Source organism: Archocentrus centrarchus, chromosome 3 (genome assembly GCF_007364275.1).
Source record: "Archocentrus centrarchus isolate MPI-CPG fArcCen1 chromosome 3, fArcCen1, whole genome shotgun sequence".
Taxonomy (NCBI): domain Eukaryota; kingdom Metazoa; phylum Chordata; class Actinopteri; order Cichliformes; family Cichlidae; genus Archocentrus; species Archocentrus centrarchus.
This window is the reverse complement of record NC_044348.1, coordinates 6,567,836-6,586,212: the sequence shown is the minus strand read 5'-3', so window position 1 is coordinate 6,586,212 and position 18,377 is coordinate 6,567,836.

The window sequence follows — 18,377 nt, the reverse complement described above, 5'->3', positions numbered from 1 at the left end:
TTTGTCAAATTAGTAGCCTATGTTGAATTAAATAAAGCAAAACACTGTATTTATTTGACACTGACTGAGGCCTCTGGAAATGAAGAGCGTTTGTCTTCAAAAGCCGTGCATTTTGAAACTCATTGGTTTCAGTGATAAGACACAACTTTTACCTTGAAGGCAAGCACTCTTCACTTCTGGACTGTATCACAGAATTTCAAATTTTACTACTGCTCAGCAAGTAGTTGGTAAGTATTGCAGCCAAGTCAGCATCTTCCATGCAAACTATGAGCAACTGCATGGAGGTTTTTGGTGCAGTGCCCTCTTTTCAATCAGTTTCACCCAGCAACAGTCAGCAGCACTTCAGCAACCACTCGAAACTGGTTGGGGAATACTCATTTTACCTAGCAACCAGTGTTTGCCAGGTGGTTGTCACGCAGTTTCTATACCTGTGTGACTGGGGCAATAGGACAGTGTTGTAATATTAGACTTTCCTATCACATATAGTAATATCAACTCTGTCTTTTTGAGGTTCATCTGAAACTATTAGGTGTGAAACTTAAAAACCAGTGAACACAACTCAAGATGTAGAACTTGAACTGGATCTTTATACACAACTCTGGCATCAAGTCTAGTCTTGCGTTCCTTGAAGCAATTTGTCTTAGTAGAGATGAGCTTTGACAGCAAGGAGGGTTTTCCCTGCTTTGTGTTAACGTGCCATATTACAACTGCTGTAACCACAAGACTGAACATAGAACTGGAGCAAACTACATAATTAGAAGACAAAGCCAGTGAACATATTAACTCTCCCCCATCTTTCTTACACCTGGAGGAAAATGTAATACTCAGGTAACAAGTGCTGCTGCCCAAACCTGTGAAACTATTAACTTCTACCTCAAATAAGTATGGATACTAGAGTTATGGAGATCTACGTTTTAGCTGTACCTACACATATGAATTTTGACATCTTGTATCTAGTAATTAAACCTTAAAAAAATATGTGCATACTTATAGATTCTGTACTTCTTAATGAGGGAGGAGGCATAGATCTAATTTGCAAAATTTCTAAATAATATCTCGGATCCTGTACTATCCTTTCTTAAGATCCTGACAAAGGAAAAGTAGCATCTGTAAGTCTCAATAGATGAAATAGAGTCTGTGAGCTCTAATAATGGTCAAATCTTCATAAAATTCATTTACCTTAAAATAATGCATCTGTACAGCCTGTGTGCACAAATAAACAATTCTTGGAACAAAACATACACACAGAGATACACAAAGCGCTAACACCTCAACTACTATGATGCATTTAGGTCCCCATATTAGCATGGCATGCTCCAGCTAATGAGCTGCACTGCTGAATCGTGACTGGAAGAAGCTTTCACTGGCTGTTAGTGACCTAATGACAAACTAAACTAACAAATGCTTATCCATATAAAATTCAATTAGTCCCACGGGAAAATGTGATTGTTATATAATAGCCAGTCTCTGAAGTAACAATAATCTGTCACTTGTCACCATGCTAGTGAGTCAGTATATGGCCAGGAGGGGGAAAAAAAGCCAAAGCAGATCATAAAATCCTATAAGTCATTTATAAATGTATATTTTATAACAATATTATAATCAAATCTTGAAATCTAAACGTTGAAAACACAGAGTTCACAAACTGTGTCAGCAGTCTAAATACAGATTCTCTGTTGCTTTAACATGCAGGTCGTGGTTGAGAGCAGAAGAAATGATCTTCAGAAACTTGTTGAACGGGTACGTCTGCTAAACCATTCCTGTTTGCTTTTTACCAGCAAAGACTTAGATTGCGCTTAAAGTGATGAGCGCTGTTTTTGTCAACTCTAAGTTCTCCATCTTTACCACATCGAACGTGTCTAGCAGGAGAGGCTGCAGCTCGACCACAAAGTACAGCCATGACAACACGCATCACTGTCACTGCTGTTGTCATGTCAACCCTTCTATAGTATTTTTTTTATTGTATTTGTTTTAATTTGCACACATTCTAAATACATTTTACACTTAGCATAAACTCGTTTTTGGGTTGCACTGCTGAAACTTACATAGTGTCATCTTAAGCTTTAGGCTCATATTTTTCCACTGATGTGAAATATTTAAGCTAAAAAGTTGAAATACTGATTGCAAGAAATAAACTTCTCGTTACGAAACTGAGTTTTTGCTTCAGCGACTTCACGTCACAGATGATCTTGTGAATGGGATTTTTTTTTTCTCCTTGAAACAGTTTGAATGCTAAAGAGCTAAACAAGAAATTATTATAAAATGAATCTGAAGTTGAACCAGTATTGCTGAAAATGTCAGCCTTACTTACTGTAGGATGGGGCTTATTTTGCACTGGTGTCCCCATAACATCCAAGAAAGGAGTTTGCGACCTTATGTGAACTAAAGAGAAGCCAGTCTTCTGAGGAACCAAACAGAGCTTGAACTTCACGGTTAGCTGAACCAGCATCAAATACCCAACTTGTCCTCCCCCAAAAAATGTGACACAAACAAAACAATCAATTTATAAATATCTGTCATTAATCAGAAGTTTGTGAGTAACAATGCAATATAGTTACTGTCATAATGCGTGTACACACTGTGGCTAACAGAGAGACAGTGATGTGTACAGCGATGTGGTTTTGATGGCAGTGTGTTCAAGGTGTGGGCTAAAGCAAAGCTGTTAGGAGAACTGTCATCTTGAGGACAACAGAACCATCAACTCAAACCAATTCTCTCAGCAAGAGAACAAATCTTTGCCTGTCAGAGAAATGCAGGGAAGAGAAATTCCATCCAGCTGACAGCCAGCGTGTTCCTTAATGGCTCTATCTCAGCTGAAGACGACAGAATAGAAATACAAGGATCGTTGTAGCATTAGAGCTTCCTGGTCAGATTGAGTTGAGTGTCTATTTTTAAGACACTCAGCTTGATTGTGCACCTGTGCCCACAGCCCTAAACAACAGAGCCAGGGTATTAAACTGGCTGAAAAGTGGTGCATCCTTTGTATTGTGAAATATAGTTTAACAAAGAATTGAGACTCCAAGGTCATTTTAATTAAACTGACCTGCCTATTGCATAACAGTAGATCTAAAAGTACTCTAAAAGATCCAAAAGGTCATCGATGTGTATCTGAAGTATCAAATCTGTTTCAGTAGGAAAAGGTACACAAAATAATTTAAAAACCTGGACACGCAGCAGCCAAACACTTCAAAGCACATGGAAACATATTAAAGTGTTAGGTTCAGGCTGAAAATGGCTTCGGACTTAATGCTATGACAACCCGAGTAAATCTAAACAATAGACAAATAAATCTGATCATCATTTAAAGAGTGGAGTATTAATTAACCACATTACTCCCATAGAAAATGTCAGATTTTGAGCTTTTTAAAAAAAAAATCCACAGTGACTTCCCACCATACCTTATTTTATTACCTGAAAAAGGTAACTGATTCAAATCTAGAAATGACTGGGAGCAGAAAACAGAAAGTTTTACCAGACTGTTTAAAAGCATATCTCAAAACATAAGGACCGTGTCAAGAGTATGTCGATGCAGCTGAAAAGGAAAGCTATGCAATTAGTCAAATGAAACTACCGACATTTTCATGACACACTTTAATTTGCAAAGGAAATACGGTCCAATGTCATTTCACCCTAAATTTTAGTCTAATCATCCAAAGAAAACAAAAGGATAAGAGTCAGGTCCCAAGGAGAGTAACACCATGCATGCAAACACTATTTCAGACAAGACATGGTTAACTGTGATACATATGCACATTTAATCAGCCTCTTCCTGTGGAAACCACTAACAACATCTACAATTCCCTGCCATTAGGAAACCTAACACACTTTCCACAAAGAATGAAGGAAACACTACACCAAAAGCCTGATTGCTTAGCCATTTATGTATAGAACATAAATAGAAATGCAATTACCATTAGCATGCTTAAATTCTCCAGAGCATGTACTTAGCAATTTTACAGCAGTCATGGTCAGAGGATCATCAGATGACAATGAAAAAAAAACCAACTTCCAAGCTCACAGTGATATCAGAACTTTCCCAAGTAAATGTATCAGCTGTCAAATTAAACATTTTTTCCAGTGCTTGGTGAACAACATTCAAAATGTCTTAACTTTATCAAGCAGTTTTCTCAACATTTGCTAAATCTGAAAAAAGGCAAAAAAATATAAAAGTAATTTCCATAAGAAAACTAGATGCTACTGTAAATATTTGGAGGGGGGGGGGGGGGGGGTAGCAGGGAGTAAACATTCTGTTTATGACCCACTTTTTACAACATCTTCTAGTAGAAGAAACAATGATTAGTTACTTTTATTTTTATTTTTTTTGCACTTCATTTAGGCGTGGCTAAAATTAAACTAGACTATGCAATTTCTGCAGAAATTGTGTATAGATTGTTGCAACTGCCGGACTTGATTTGTTGCTTGTTGCTAGAAAATTGGAGGTTAAAAAAATAAAATAATCCCAGCTCGCCCTGCAGGCGGTCTTTGTCCTCCAAGCTCGGGTCCTCTACCAGAGGCCTCAGTTGTTGAGGGTCCTGTGCAGCTGTTCCCAGGACTGCACTCTTCTGGACAGAGATCTTGGATGTTATCCCTGGAATCTGGTGGAGCCAGTTTCCCAGTTTGGGGGTCACTGCCCCGAGTGCTCTGATAACCACAGGGACCACTGTTACCTTCACCTTCTACATCCTCTCTAGCGCTTCTCCCAGTCCTTGGTATTTATCAAGCTTTTTGTGCTCCTTTTTCTTGATGTTGCCATCACATGGTATATATATATATATATATATATATATATATATATATATATATATATATATATATATATATATATATATATATATATAAAACCGTTTTTGTTATCTGACTATATACAGCAACTCAAAGATAAATTAACCATACGTCTGAACAGGGGCGAATAAAAATGAAATTTAGCTGAGTGTATTGGGATTGGGATAGCTACATTGATTGCATGGTTTAAATACAGACACAAGTAATAATTTTACTAACAGGTTTTAAGAAAGAACCAATATAATAATATATCGCTATTTAAGCCCATGACTTCATAGCACATCTTACTGCTAAAGAGCACGACAATAACAGCTGCCAAATTAAAACTTATACAAGAAAAAGAGTAAAATGATAACAAAATGAACCTATCATGATTAGTAAAATGCATCATTTGTGCTCACTCACTTTAAAACCACCTCCCACACACAAACATGTTGGGAGGGTCCTAATTCCCTGTGTGATACAGCCCCTGAAGAGGCCTTATATTTATATCTGTTGTCAGTGCAGAGCTGGAGAGACTTGCTGGCTCATAAATCTGACCATGCTTAGCAAGCACAAATTTCCACCTCATTAGCGCTCCACACCCTGTGGAGAGACCTGAAATACACACCGGTTTTGAAATTTTGCCAATCAACCAACAGTAGGATTGCTCTGCTGGTGGCTTTGACACCTCCTCACACATCTAGTTTTAGAAGACTGTGTCATTTTAATATGAAACTATTTTACAATATAAGATTTTCTGATCCAGATTAACACATGAAGACCAATGTAAATTGTTCCCAACAGCCCTCAAATGATAAATCACTCAGTATGCATCCATATGCAGCCTAATGCCTTTCCTCTTTTTAAGCATTGTAAAAAATTCACACCTCTGTGATGTCCACTTCGATTATCGCACACCCCTTATGGCTTTATCCTACACCAGTGTTGCCTGTGGGTGGATACACCCCATCTTTGAACTCCAAACTAGAGCCACAGCGAGGTATAAAATAGGCTCAATATGCCTCCCCCTCTCCACCTCCCACACTAAGCCTTAGCCCTTCACTCAAGCTTCAGTCTCTTCTCTCAGGGGAAACATGTATGTCAGAGACAGCAGGTGTGAAGTGAGATTAGAAAGCACAGGAAGAGGAGGAGGGAATGGAGGATGATAATGGGAAGGGAAGGGAAGAAAAACACAAGGATAATGTTGATTGTATATGTGCCGGTGTCTCACTTTGTATGCAACCAAGTTATGTGAAGTTAATTTTGTATGCTTGCGCATCAGCTGAGCACATACACTGCTAATAGCCTTTGTTTCTCCTCGGAGAATGTCACTCGTCAGGCCCATATGATGGACAGCTTGGTGGCTGGCACCGGTAGATGAAGAAAGCTCCCAGGCCATCCACTCCTCAGAGCAGCAATTATCTCTTAGCCTCAGCCCCACACCATGGGCCTGCATGAGAATGAGCCCAGGGCCATGCCTCAACGTCTGGCATTCTCTCTTTGGAAATACCGACCACATGCACATACAATGCTCAAAGTGATGGATGCACAGCCTAGCTCGCACATACTAAAAGAGGGAGGCAGACAAAGCTATAGTATGCTAGTACAGTCCTCCAGTGCTCGTTCCTTCAAACAGAGATGCCGGAACTGCTGAATATTTAAGAAACACAACGTGTCAGCACACGTTTAAGCTGGGTAGACACAGGCTAGAAATGAAGCTGCTGAAAGTGACAGGTGAAGAAGCCCTGTGGCCAAGATCAAGACCAGGTAGCATTTCTGCTGCAGCCTGAGGGTGAAAGAGTACAAAATACCTGTATCACGTAAGTTCTGATACAGACTCACAATAGCCAGATCTGGTTAAAGTTAAACTCCTAAGAGTGTAAATAACATCTTTAAAATCAATATTAGATCGTTCACTAAAATAATAAACACTAGCGTTATCTGATGACAGAATTTTGGCTTTGGTGATCAACCAAATACTTTGATTGAAATAAACAGAAAAAAAAAACTGAGATGAAAATTGCTCGACTTGTTTGGCATCAACAGGAGGCACATATGGCCCACGAATAAACAAAACTTCTGTCAATATTAGCCTGTTTGTTTATTTGCTTGCATAGCCCATCACTTACACTGGTGTTTAGTGTTTGTGCCCAGAACAAACAGTATTTCAAGAGAATGCTTCTCAACCAGCTGAAGAAGCTTGTACATCCCGCCCATTTCCCCTGAGATAAAACTGTAAACATTTCACAGCTGCTCTCTCTGTTTCCTCAAACTGATAGTAACAGCAAAGTTCTCCAGTGCTGTGATTCTTCCTTTAATTTGCATGAAAGCAGGTATGTGCCATAGTGGTCAGGTCAGCATATTGACAGATATCCATTTTATTCCAAACTGACCTTAAAACACATTCATCATTCACCACTGAGAAAAAGCAAATGCTGTGCTTTGTAAGCCTCCAATTATTCGCCAAGTGAACACTGGCAAACAATAAATGACTAGGAAAAAAATAAAATAAATTGTGCCAACAATCATAGCATGACACTTGACTTTTTAGAAAATTAGTCATTCCAAAAAAAAAAAAAAAAAAAAGTATTTTTTTAAAAGTCAGGAACTATTTTGTTAGGCTGACATTAATAGCAAAATTTCTAAAAACAAAACAAAACAAAACAAAGCAATACAAAACCCCCTTTATATAAAGTATTGTATATGAGGCTGTATAAACATAACCACACAGTGTTACTACAGAACTTTTAAATCAGGGGTTACAAAGGATATGTATGTATGTGGCTGTCTATATAACTCTTTTTCATCAGAGTTTGGTATCAAGCCAATTAAACTTTTGGGATATTGATCTGGTCAGTTAAGTAGCAGAGGGGGTTGCAATCGGTTTCAGCTGCTTTGGTGTTTATTAAATTAACAACAGGTGCACTAGAGGGGCAACAATGAAACAACCCCCAAAACAGGAATGGTTTTACAGGTGAAGCCCACTGACATTTTTCCCTCCTCATCTTTTCTGACTGTTTTTTTTTTTCACTAGCTTTGCATTTGCCTAGAGTCAGCGTCACTACTGGTAGCATGAGGCAATACCTGGATCCTACAGAGGTTGCACAGGCAGTTCAACTCCGCCAGGATGGCACATCACTACGTGCCATTGTGTGTCTCCCAGCACAGTCTCAAGAGCATGGAGGAGATTCCATGAGAGAGGCAGTTACTCTAGGAGAGTTAGAAAGGTCTGTAGAAGGTCCTCAATCCATCAGCAGGACCTTTGTGCAAGGAGGAACTACCAGAGCCCCACAGCTGACCACTGCTGTGAATGTCTGTGACCAAAAAATCAGAAACAGATTTCATGAGGGTGGCTTGAGGGCCTGACATCCTCTAGTGGGCCCTGAGGCCACCCAGCACCATGGAGCCCATTTGACATTTCCCATAGAAGAGCAACTTGGCAGGTCCACCACTTGCATTCTGTGCTTTTCACGGACGGGAGCAGGTTCACCCTGAGCATATGTTACAGACATGAAAGGGTCTGGAGAAGCCATGGAGAACGTTATGCTGCCTGTAACATTGTCCAGCATGACAGATTTGGTGGCGGGTGATGGTCTGGGGAGGCATATCCATGGAGGGATGCACAGACCTCTGCAGGCAACAGCACCCTGACTGCCATTACATATCGGAATGAAATCCTTGGACCCACTATCAGACCCTACACTGGTGCAGCGTGTCCTGGGTTTCTCTTGGTGCATGACAATGCCTGGCCTCATGTGGCGAGAGTATGCAGGCAGTTCCTGAAGGACAAAGGAATTGATACCACTGACTGCTCCCCACACTTGCCTGACCTAAATCCAATAGAACACCTCTGGGACATTATGCATCGGTCCATCCGATGCTGCCAGGTTGCACCTCAGACTGTCCAGGGGTTCAGTGATGCCCCGGTCCAAATCTGGGAGGAAGTCACAATCCGTTGTCTCATTAGAAGCACACCCCGATGTTTTCAGGCATGCATACAAGCACATGGGGGCCACAGAAACTATAGAGTACCATTTTGAGTTCCTGCAATGAAATTTTAATTGAGATGGACTAGCCTGCTGCAGCAGATAGACAGAATTATATAATGGTGACACTCTCTCAGACATACCTTTTCTGTATGGTAATTTCTTTTGGTTCATTAGCTGCCAAATATACAGATGTAATGGAGTTTACCAAATGTGTTATGTCTTTAAATAAAGTTGTCTTTGTGTAAAGATGGCTGCCTTCATGCCCATTCTGCTGATTCTAAAGCAGAATGCAAAACCTTGACCACATCCCTGTGTCAAAAAACGAGTAGATTTACTTGAGACATAAATGGCACATTTCCTTAATATTTAAGCTGCATAACTTTCTTTACTTTAATCTTGCACTGATTCAACAGCAAAGAAAGACCTGAAAGGCCTGCATAATCCATACATGTAACACAACTAGCTTGAAGTCCTTCAGTTTTTGCATTGGGGTTTTGATCCCATTCTTCCAGCAAAAGGCTTCTTGTGAAAATCTTTGGTCGTCTTACATGCTCTACTGAATCATGTTTAGGCCAGGAGACTGGAAGGGCCTTGGCCAAAGCTTCAGCTTGTGGGTCTTGAGGTAATCCACACTGGATTTTTGAGGTGTGTTTAGGATCATTATCCTGCTGTAGAAGCAATCCTCATTTCATCTTCAGCATTTTTACAGAAACTGTGATGTTTGCTTCCAGAATTTGTTGGTATTTAATTCAATCTACATTTCCCTCTACAAATAAACCATTTCCCACATCACTGGCTGCAAGAAAAGCCCAAACTGTGATATATGCACCCTAGACTTAACAATCGAAGCTAAGCTGTTGAAGCTATTCTTTTTCACAGGACTTGTTTTCAAAATGCATCACACTTATCTACATGATTAGTTAGAAATTTCTGATCTTGTATTTTCTGGTGAGATTGTAGGAACGCTTTTCTTTTAAGGATTATTCCACTAAGGCTAACAGTGGACCACCTCCCCAGAGTCTGCTAAAAGTCTTCCTAAAGGCCTCGTGCAGTCAAATGGTGGCTTATTTTTTTTCCTTCGTTGTTTTTCCTACATGCAGCCCCTTTGAAAGGTTAAAGTTTTCCATTTGGTCCTAACTTCAACTTGACCTCCAAAGCTTTGACCTTTCCTAATCATAATCTCCACCTTTGAGGGCTAAAATGATCCAAATTCTTTCAAGTAGTAATTGTTCTCCCAGGCATAACAATCAAGCGTAGTGTGCAGGTATCCACTGAGTGTCATTGGTCAAGTTGTCAACTAAAAACTGAATGTCATGTTGTGGTATTTCTAAAAAGACAAGATTTGGGAGAAATTCAATTTAAATTTAAGCTCATAAATTAACTTTTGATTCAAATTTTAGAGACTGCATGTAGATTTCAAAAAAGCTTGGCAGAAACACCAAAACAAATATAAGATACTACACAATTATATCTCTCATGTCCTTACATCACCTGCACCTGCAACTCTAGAGAACTGTGTATACACCTGTCCTAAGTATGTGCTGCACAGCTTCTTACTCCATCATAAATACCAGGTTATGTGTGGGAAATGGTTTGGGCAAGGTTTTTCCCCCAAACGTATCATTTATACATCTGAAACTTTTCCCTAGTGGAAACAAAGCCAATTTCTACATTTGTCATTTGCAAAGCATACAGTACTATGTAGACTCAGTGATCAGAGTCCTCGACTTTGCTGCTGAACAGATGGTCAGTGAACTTTAATGACGACAGCTTTTGTTTACAAAGGTCAAGCCTGGTCTTGTTTATGTAAGCTACCAGGAAGACATCACCCATTGATGGCCCACTGACCAAAACTGTCCAGTTTTCTGCTGATCAGCCATGACTGGTGACCACCTGATCAGTCTGAGATCCATCTGATTCTGCTGCCTATTTAGCTCTTCCAGCTCCAGCAGGCTCTGTTGGTTCTGTTGTCTCTCTTTTTGCATTGCAGTAACTTCAGTTAAAGTTGATGCTGTTTAACATTAATTTGCTCCATCTTCAACACGATCTGCTCAGTGTTTGAAGTACACAGAGAAGTTCAGCAGAGCATCATATCCCCACTGCTATTTAGTGTTCTGGAGGTGTAATTAGAATGCAGCACAGACATGTTTCACACATAGTGTAGCTACTACAGCAGTTCAAATACAGTCTACAGTCAGTGATACTGGCCGTGTATTTACTTTGTATTGGATCAATACCAAATTTTGCAGTATTGCACACAACTAGTTTTGACTAGTTGTGTGCAATACTACTAGTATGTGCACTGATTAACTGAAAATGTTAATCAGTGCACATATGAAGGAACACAGCCTTGCAAGCCTGTTAATCCTCAGAGAGATCGAGGACAGAAGAAACAACAACCACCAGTGAGAAATTCATTTGTGTTGTGGGGAGAACCAGCAGAGAAATATGCAAGTGTCTCGGTAAGTGACAATAGCTACCATTAGCTAGCTGTTGTTTTATTAAAAATTACTGTAAAGTTAGTGCAAATTTTGGGGGGGGACATAACAAAATTGGCTGTTTATCACTAGCAAGAGTATCAGCTGTTATTGATCATATGGCATCATCTGACATCAATGAACATATTTTCATGGAGTTTGGAGAGAAAGGAGACAGGAGAACATTAAAATTTTCAGAATGCCAATGGTAGTTAACATCAGTATTCTTTCTCATTGTTTAAATGATGTTACCATCTATTTTGGGAAGTTATCAGACATTAAAAAAGTATACTTACTGCACAGTCAGTGTTTCAGTTCAGCTACCTCTCTATAGAGCATTGCTCCCACTGGCACTCATACAAAAGCTAAAATAACCACAGGAACTGCACTAGCTATCATCACAAAGTCCTGGCTTCAAAATCCCACCCAGAGCTCAATCATATCTCCAGAAAAATATGTGTGGTGCTCTAAAATGAACTTCACTTTTCTCAACACAGCAAATACATGAATTTTTTTTTTTCTGTTGAGGTTTCAGCACAGGGTTGCACTGCAGAGGCTTGAAGTCATGACAAATGTATTGATTTATCCATCTAAGTGTAAACAGTAGGCACAATGGCAACAATTTATGATCTACAATAACTGCAGCAGAAGAACAAACTGCTAAAATTAGAAAAACTAAGTTTTCTTTGGCAAACAAGTAAGCACTTTAGGCTAGATCAGCACAAATACCTGCTTCTTTATTTTCTCTCGGCCTTTATTTTGGTCTCCACCAACTTCATTGTTGCTGCTGTGTACTATGTAGACAGAGCTGACAGGGAGAGGACATTTAGCACGCAGAAATACACATAGCAACTCCAGCTTCTCTGTGTGCTCTGCTAATATTTACATTGCCAGGCCGAACACTGCCACTATTGAGCTTGGCCATTCAAAATAATGTTTGACTAGTATTAGAACAACAGTGAAGGAACACTGTCTGAGCAATAAGTCCCTCGGGGTGCGGCCCAGATAGAAAGGGGAAGACAGAGGGGTGCGAGCTGATGGCATCTTTTCACACTAGTTAAACATTCAGTATTTTTGTGTTGTTGGTTTTCTTTGTTCTGGCCTTTAGCGTATGTGGAGGTGTGTGGATTGACTAATGTGTGTAGTATCTGACATTTCTTTTGTTTCTTGCTCATCATGAGAAGTTATGAATGGAATGTAAACAGAGTGATTACTAATTGGATTTGCATGTTATCTTTAGTATAATTCAGTGTCAGCCTACACATGGAAAAACTACTAAAACTGCAACTGAGAGTTCATCTGTATATAAACAGTTACATCAGGTCAGTCATCTAGTGACTGGAAAAGTGAAGGTTTGTGGAATAACCCGAGCTAATAGGAACCACTTTGACTTGCGTAAAACATTAGCCTGAATTTGTGTTTACTGTTTTTGATTTAGTTTACTGTCCACAGGTCTGTCACTATTTTTTTTTTTTTTTTTTGGCCACAGTGACTTTTATGGGCAGTAGAGAGAGACAGGAAATGGGGGAAAGATACAGGGGAAGACACGCGGGCAAATTGGCAACGGGCTGGGACTCAAGCCCGCGCCGCCCGCACCGCGGCATATGTATGTGGTCGCCGGCTTCACCACTAAGCCACCCAGGCGCCCCGTAAGGTCTGTCACTATTGAGCAGGCCAGATGAAGGCTGACATGGATAAAGAAAATAAAGTCTAACAGCTCAAAGGGTATGTTATTTTTTAAATTATTATTATTATTTTTTTTTTTTTTTTTTGCATTTTTAAAATTTGATAAGAGAGAACCACAGAGGTGGGAGAGTGGGCCAGAACAGGTACAAAGCATTACAGACCAAAGAAAGCATCTTTCATGGTTAGTACTGCCATCTAATGGTGACCAATTTACTGTATTAATGTGTGCATTTACAACAGTATGTCAATAATAGTGTCTTTTATTGTTCTAATGAACTGATATTTGGGTGGGGTTAGCAAACTCTTAAGGTTTTTGCTGAGGTATTAACCAAAAATGATAATGAATAATATAAAACAACATCAAGATTTTCATTTCAAAAGATGCTGATTAAATTTATCTGTGCTGTTCTTACCCACCTAACTAAAACAACAACAACAAAAAGGTTAAAGCTAAAAAAAAAAAAAAAAAGTATTGGTGACAATACTTATTGCAGCAATAGTGTAACTGTAAACACTGTAAATAGAGTTAACTTTAAGTTTATTTATTTTAATCACTCCTTATCTTGAAGGAAAACCACAGATATAGTGTGATAGCTGCAGATGAAGCTGGAGTACTTGAGTCAATCAAAGATGCAGCACTGAAAGGATTTGAAATCAAAGACCTGAATATGACTAAAAAGGGTTAAATCTAATCAGTGAAAGCATTTCAATACTCAGTTTCAACACTGACAGATGTTCTATAAAAGACCAAAGAGCAGCTGAACCGACACTGAAGTGCTGAAAGTACGTAGATGAGTTGATGTCTAAACCACAAAAGCCACAGTAATACGAGTTGATGGGTAAACTTCACAACATAACTTTAAGATTTCCTTCCAGGTTTTTGATGTTATTTAGGTTTGGACTAAAGCAACTGAATCAATGGATTCACTGCAGTAATTACTGGCGGCTTTCTGAGGAATGTCTGGAGCCACTGTGCCTCGCGGATGAGATTTCAGGTTGGTAAGGGGTGATCTTGCAAAGTTTCACCCTCTTTCAGTGAGCAGTCAGCAGATGGTCTGGGTTGAAACAGATTTACATTGTGCCTGAAGGTCAGCTTGAATCTGCTTGGCAGTTACCTAAGCTGCTATCTCAGGTATTTGAGCAATATTTGATCTCTGACTACATTTTTTTTCTTGCAGCCTCACTCTGAGAACCGAGTTACAACGCCACAGGCCACAAACATCACAATAACATCTGGGGTTTTTATTTGGAAATGTGGACACAGTTCTCTGGACGTAAACTTTTAGCTATCATAATTTCCCCAAACTCTATCTTTTCTTATCTACCTCTGTGCACAGTTTCCATTTCTATAATCAGTGATGACAGCATTAGCAGTTACTTGTTTATGCTGTGAGCAATGAGAGGCAATAAGAACTTTCTGTCCAAGTACTTCTGGGAAATCCTAAGCATTGCCAGTAATACTGATGATACAGGCACTTGAAATGGGACATTATTAAAAAAGTGCAAGGATGCAAATATTATCAGTAGAATTCTCAGCTTCTAAGTAAAACAGAGATATGCAAGATGTCTAATAAACGGGAAGGTGATACAGGGAACTGTAATCAAATATGTACTTGACTTGGCTATTAAAACCTTCTGCATCCACTTCAAGATATTTAAAAGCTGCCACCAAATAAAACCTGGCCAGCAACAATGTCTGCATTCACTATAAGGCTGCTATTGTTCAGCTGAGGCAAATATTGCTGTAGATTGTCACAGTATAGCTGTTAATATTTAATTGCTGTTTTTAAATACTATTTAACAGTGTAACTTCTCAGTTTCAACTTGCCATTGCCAACAAAATCTTAAACAAATATTAGTTCTGGCAGGACATCAAGTCAGAAAAGATAAAGTCATTGGCCATAATGAATGGTTTATAGAGTCACCTACTGGAGGGAAAAAGTGGATAAAGACGATGCAAACAGAATGGAGGGTGGAGCACAGCATCCACTGATAGAAGGTGGTTACAGTGTGTAAGCAAATAAAATGAATGTACAGTAGGACATACAGGGATATGGGAGAATATATATATCAATGACCTTTGTCAATGATATATATGGGTTCTTTAAAAAAAAAAAACTCTCTAAAGTAACCAACAAGTACACAATAATAACTGGACCTGGTCAATATTTATTATAGCTCTGCCTGTTTGTATTTGTAGAGATCCACTGATTCAATTTCCCTGACAGACAGAAATTCCTCATATTTTAAAGGTCTAACCTGACAATTCAATATCTTTACACAAATCAATATTTGATATTTTATTGATTTCTGTGTTTGCACAGGATATTGCTACCAAGCGGAGCAATCAGTTTTTTTATTCTGTTCGTCAGGAAACACGTTGGTACATTTCTGGAGAGGTGACCGTCAGGTTGTGGTGAATCGGCACAGAACAGGATAAATCTCAGCAGTGACCGGCTGACCAATTCTAACCACTGCCTGATTGAGCGCATGTGTATTTACAACTATTTTTAGTCATGGCAATATCAGGTTTGATGAGGCCAATGCTCAGGCAAGATTTAAACATACTATCATGTTAGCAAAGTTTATTCTGGTGAAAAAAATGCTACATGGCCACATTATTACTCATGACTTCACAAATATCAGTGATTGTTTACTCACTGATGCCTAATTTCAGCTTTTAAATACCACGCTACTAGTAGTTCAATTTGAGGTTTTTCTTTGCTGTACAGAAGCACTGTCCAAAATTCAGTTTTGCCAAAGAGATTACTCTAGAATTCTAAACTTTTTCCTACATACTTTGATTATGACATAACTATATGCTAGAACTGGATCCAAAGTTGTTATATACTTTTTTTTAGGCATCCATCTAAAATATGAATACAGTGGATTTGAGCGTCTCCAAGCAAGACAGCCTGGAATGTCAAAGTCTGGCTACTGCAGCTCACAACATGAAGGTGAAAAAAGCTCTTTTCATTTCAGAACAGAGCGCTGAAACAAACCCACTACCTCACTCAGTGTTACTGGACCAAAACGACTCCTCAAAGGGATCTGGTGCCTGTTTAAAGAGCTACACCTTTTGTGCTTCAATTTAAAAAAAAAATATTTGCAAAGGTCTTAAGTATGTAAAATACAATGAATATTATTTGTGTGACTTTTACTAGGCTAAGCCTCAGTAGTTGATTTTTTAAAAATTCAACTGTAAATATGTAGCACGCATTAGAAAAAGCAGCACCTGACATGAAAGGCATGTCAATGCCAATAGCTTGAATGTGATCTCTACTAATCACATCCAATGTGACAATGCTGGCTTCTTTAAAAACAGCTTCACTAAAACACACTCTACAGGGGGATAAAAAGGCTTGCTATGCCATTTTCTTGTGTGCTCTGCTGAAAAGAAAAGCAATTATGTCTCTTTTGAAAAGCCACTTGGACAACTCCTGTGGCATCCTGTGAGTAGCCCCACTCATACATGACTCATTGCTACTCATTTTCATCCAGAGACTGAAAATGCACTACGCTGCTGTTCCTGCCAGCCTTTCGTGCAATTATACTCGCACTTCTGCACACTCATATCTTCTCCATGTGAGGTCATCTAAGGCCCTAATAACTGTGTGATGTAGAATACAGCATTCAGCACTGAAATAGTTCTTAACATTTCAAAAGAGAAAAATCCCCATTTACTTAGAGCGGGTCAAATTAACACATTATCACAACTTCGTAGTTCATACATACATTGTGTACCACAGTCCCTATCAATCACAGCAAGAAACAGAAGGGATGCGGCAATTTTACATTCTTACAAAAAAAAAAGTATGGACTCGCAACACACAGTGGTGACACATACATGCACAAGATATAGATCTGTTGCACCTGCTTTTGTTTGTTAGGGTGTACAGCTATTCATTTTCAGTTTATTCTTTACCTCTTTCCAGTAGCAGAGCTCTTATTTTCAGGTGTTTCAATGAGAGAAGCTCCTATTATAATAATTTATTTTATTATGAAAATAATATTTGACATTAAAGACAAGTGAATTCTTGTTTGTACAGTACAGTCCAAACTTTTTTACTGGTACTATATGGTAGTTATTGGTATCGCCAGTTTGCAAAAAATCCAAAATCAGAATTTGTCAAGAAAACAGTGCATCTATACTTAGTATGTTATAATAGATGTCAAAAACAGAATGCAAGGAAATTATTTAAATCCTATTTAAACTTTTAAATAGTACAAATATAACATGATTATATATTTTTTATTTAATATTTTAAATTTATGCACATTTTGAATTTAATTCTAGTAAATGTACTTGTAATAGAACACGAGTATTTATAATGTATTATAAATACTCGTGTTGTAATACAACACAAGTATTACCAAAGTATTCGCTCATCTGCCTTCACACACATATGAACTCGAGTGACATCCAATTCTTAATCCATAGGGTTTAATATGTCAGCTCACCCTTTGCAGCTAAAACAGCTTCAACTCTTCTGGGAAGAATTTCCACAAGGTTCAGGAGTGTTTATGGGAATTTTTGACCGTAACCAGAAGTGCATTTGTGAGGTCAGACACTGATGTTGGATGAGAAGGCCTGGCTCACAGTCTCCACTCTAATTGATCCCAAAGGTGTTCTGTCAGGTTGAGGTCAGGACTCTGTGCAGGCCAGTCAAGTTCTTCCACACCAAACTCGCTCATCCATGTCTTTATGGACCTGCTTTGTGCACTGGAGCACAGTCATGTTACCACAGGAAGGGCCCATCCCCAAACTGTTTCCACAAAGTTGGGAGCATGAAATTGTCCAAATTGTCTTGGTATGCTGAAGCATTAAGAGTTCCTTTCTCTGGAACTAAGAGGTCGAGTCCAACTCCTGAAAAACAACCCCACACCATAATCCCCCCTCCACCAAAATTTACACTCGGCACAGTGCAGTCAGACAAGTACCGTTCCCCTGGCAACCGCCAAATCCAGTCTCATCCATCGGATTGCCAGGTGGAGAAGTGTGATTCATCACTCCAGAGAACATTTCCACTGCTCTAGAGTCTATTGGTGCGTCCTTTACACCACTGCATCCAACTCTTTTTATTGAGCTTGGTGATGTAAGGCAGCTGCTTGGTCATGGAAACCCATTCCATGAAGTCTCTACAGACTGTTCTTGAGCTAATCTGAAGACCAAATGATGTTTGGAGGGCTGTGGCGATTGACTCTGCAGAAAGTTGGCGCACTATGCACATCAGCATCCCTTGACCCTGCTCTGAGATTTTATGTGGCCTACAACTTCATGGCTGAGTTGTTGGCGTTCCCAATCACTTCCACTTTGTTATAATACAACTAACAGTTGACTGTGGAATATTTAGTAGTGAGGAAATTTCACGACTTGCTGCACAGGTGGCATCCTATCTCTGTACCATGGTGGAATTCACTGAGCTCCTGAGAGCAACCCATTCTTTCATAAATGTTTGTA